Genomic DNA, 3,384 nt, shown 5'->3' with positions numbered 1-3,384 from the left:
TTGCATTCGAGGGAAATTAGGAAGCCTGAACGCAGTCGACGAGTGGCCAGTTGCTGGGCCAGTTCGCAGTCCTGATTATCCCTCGTTTACTCTTAGAGGCCCAAAGGCCTGCAGTTGGGGGGGTCGTCCCTCCCCCACACTCCTGGTCCTGAAGGCTCCGGGTGACCGGCACCGGCCACTGGGGTGTGTCCCGGGACGGACCAGCCTGGCCATGGGGGCGAGGTTTCCATGATGGGGCGTGACTTTTAGGGCAGGGGCGTGGTTAGCCAATGAGCAGAGAGGAGCGGACTGGGGCGGGGCTTGCGCGCGGGTGCGGCGCGCTGCGGAGCGGCCGACGCAGGCAGAAGCGGGCGGCGAGCGGACAGCCAGTCGGCGCCGCGCGGAGCTGGGCGCTGGATTGGCTACAGCACTCGCGTGTCAGGCGGTTGCTAGGCTCCGGCCGCGCGCCCCGCCCTCGCGCTCGGGGCCCTCTCACCGCCCGGTACGTGCTCTCGCGGAGGCTGCGGCGCTGCGCTCGCGCTGCTTGGGCTTGGCGGCGGCGGCGGCGGCAGCTTCGCGCCGAGTCCCGGGGGAGCGGCGGTGGCGGCGTCCTGGGGCCGGAAGGAGCGAACGCCTGCCGCGGTCCTCCAGCCTGCGCTGGGTGAGTGCACCGCCCGCCCCCTGCCGCTGTGCCTGGTTGCTGGAGCCCCCATTCCCTCTGCCCGCTGAGCCTTCCGCGGAACACCTGCTGCTGCTCGCTGTTCTGCCCGGGGCGGGGACACTGCCGCGGACGTCCTTGTGGGTGAGGAGGCGGTGCCGCCCGGGCGGAGCCGCCCCTTTGCTCTTGGTCCCTCCGGCAAAGGCTCGGAGCGTTCGGCTGCAAGGCCCGGGCCGCGCGCCGCGGCGATGGGCCAGGCCTTAGCTCGGCCCGCGCTCCCGGGAACGCGGATCCTGTGCCTTGGCCGCGGTCGTGAGCGGGCCGCCTCCCGGGCTTTCTGTGGGGGTCGTGGCCCAGTTGGGCCGGATTCTGACTGTGGGGCGTCGAGCCCCGCCAGAGGCAGGGAAGGGCGCCGCTGCCGCCACTGCTCAGAGTTGTTCAGAGCCTTGGTGGGGTCCCTCACCCCTACTTGAGCTCCTTTGGAAGCCAACTTACTACCTTTTCACGTTTTCACTTTGTATTTGGCAGACCATGTTTATCTCCGAGTGTATTTAGACAGTGTCTCCATAGAAAATGTCGTCTCGGGTCGGAATTTTTTTGCCGTAAATTGCAAGTTAATTTCCTACAAACTCAACTGGTAACTTAAAATGCATCTTTTAATCTCTATAACTTGAAAAGTTCTTATTTTTGTAAATCGAGTTACTTCAGAATTAGTTTTAATGGTGACGATGAAGTTTTGACTGGTTGGGACAAAAGCCTGGGACAGTACCTTTATAGCGCAGAGTTCTGACTTAAGATTCCAGCCTGCTGTTTCCCTAAATAATCGAGTAGAAGTGACTCCTGGCATGGAAGCCAGACTCCGTGAAGGGAGGGTGGTGTTTATAGGACCTAATTCCAGATGAAGAGTTGGATGTGCTTTCAGGTGTTTTGGAAAGTCTGGTGTAGTGGGTTATGGTAACTTTATCAGGTTCTGTGCTGTGTTCAGAGACACGATTATTTTGGAATGTTCCTGTTCTAAAAAAGAATTCCAACGTACTACATTTTGGAGGCATAAAAATCTATAGTTTGAGTATGGAGAAGTTTAGTTGAACTTTTGTGGTTTTTTTTGTTTGTTTGTTTTTTGTTTGTTTTGCTGTGAGCTAAGGAAGAAGACTTCACGGCCTTTGTGCTTAAAAGAGGCTGAGGGGCTGTATTTTGGAGAAATCAGATTTAAGTAGGGAGTTGGATACATCATGTGAGGATCCTATGGTATATAAAACCTTGTGTTGATATGTGCCTTTGTTAAAAGAGGCACAGTAGCTGGGCGCGGTGGCTCACGTCTGTAATCCTAGCACTTTGGGAGGCTGAGGTGGGTGGATCACCTGAGGTCAAGAGTTCAAGACCAGCCTGGCCATCATGGTGAAACCCCATCTTAAAAAAAAAAAAAAAAAAAGAGGCACAGTGCACATCCTTACTGTTCTTAAAAATTGATTTGGCAAAATGCCTTTATTCATTTTAACAAATATTTTGATTCACTACTTGTCAAACTCTGTTGTAGATCCTGGGGACCCATGTGAAAGTGTCTGCTTCTGCCCTTAAGGAATTCAGTTTGGGGGCAGTGGGGACCAGGGAACCCATGATTAATAGTGTCTGCCCACTAAGCATGCTTGAATAGTAGCATGAGGAGAGAGGGAATTCCAGAGCTGTGGCTTGCATGGCCAGCAGGAATTAGTGGGGGACATCAAGGTCTGGACACAGGGAACCACATGTACATGAGCACCTAAAATAGTGCTTGGGAGTCCTCCAGCTTGGCAGGTGGGAGCTCTCAGTCTTCCTTGTTGTGCTCAGGAGTTCCAACTTTATATGTGGCGTGCAGGAGTCTGGGGAGTCTTTTTTTTTTTTTAAAACAGAGTCAGGGCTTCTCCATGTTGGTCAGGCTGGTTTCAAACTCCTGACCTCAGGTGATCCACCTGCCTCGGCCTCCCAAAGTGCTGAGATTACAGGCGTGAGCCACCACACCTAGCCTGGGGAGTCTTTTAATTAGTATCGTGGTGTGACTTGGACCTGTGTTTAGAAAGACATTGCTGGTGGAGTGGCAGGGTGAGGAGGGAGTCAGGACCTCTGGCAGTTAAGTCAGCCAACAGAGGAGTGATGGGGAGGGAGAAGGAGCCATCAGAAAAGAGAGACTGAAAAGGTAGAACAGAGGGAAAGTTGCCCCATGATGGGTGGGTGGGGAGCTGCATTCTGGAATTCATGGGCTGGAAGACCAAGCATAACCAAGGATTTAAATACCCTCTTGATGACCTGGTATAGTGGCCCACAGATTTGCTGGTCTGTTAAGTTTTGAGGATGGTGGGATTTGGGATTTGGAGGGACCGCTTAGGGACCACTTAGACTGGAGTTGATGCATAAGAAAGGAGGCCTGGGATTTGATTATTAAAAACTTTATCTCCTGTCTGGGCGAGGTGGCTCATGCCTGTAATCCCAGCACTGGGAGGCCAAGGCAGGTGGATTACCTGAGGTCAGGAGTTCAGGACCAGCCTGGCCAACATGGTGAAACCCCCCTCTCTACTAAAAAATATAAAAATTAGGGCCGGGCGCCCGGTGGCTCAAGCCTGTAATCCCAGCACTTTGGGAGGCCGAGGCGGGTGGATCACGACGTCAAGAGATCGAGACCATCCTGGTCAACATGGTGAAACCCCGTCTCTATTAAAAATACAAAAAATTAGCTGGCATGGTGGTGCGTGCCTGTAATCCCAGCTACTCAG

General features: G+C 54.1%; 1 protein-coding gene across 6 annotated transcripts in view; it reads left to right on the top strand.

Moving 5' to 3' along the window:
• Positions 1–338: 338 nt before the first annotated feature.
• DAG1 (dystroglycan 1) overlaps positions 339–3,384 on the top strand; it is a 73,060-nt gene continuing 70,014 nt past the window's right edge. For 3 of the 6 annotated variants that reach the window (XM_017504507.2, XM_017504649.2, XM_017504584.2), the window contains exon 1: positions 339–640. The gene's annotated coding sequence lies outside the window, so the exon portion shown is untranslated. Of the gene's footprint in view, positions 782–3,384 lie in introns of all 6 variants that reach the window. The other 3 variants (XM_037743224.1, XM_037743206.1, XM_037743250.1) reach the window with 2 other exon arrangements.

The sequence above is a fragment of the Cebus imitator genome, unplaced genomic scaffold (assembly GCF_001604975.1).
Source record: "Cebus imitator isolate Cc_AM_T3 unplaced genomic scaffold, Cebus_imitator-1.0 Scaffold0, whole genome shotgun sequence".
NCBI lineage: Eukaryota > Metazoa > Chordata > Mammalia > Primates > Cebidae > Cebus > Cebus imitator.
The sequence above is the reverse complement of the archived record's forward strand: the minus strand, read 5'-3'. Positions and strand labels throughout refer to the sequence as shown.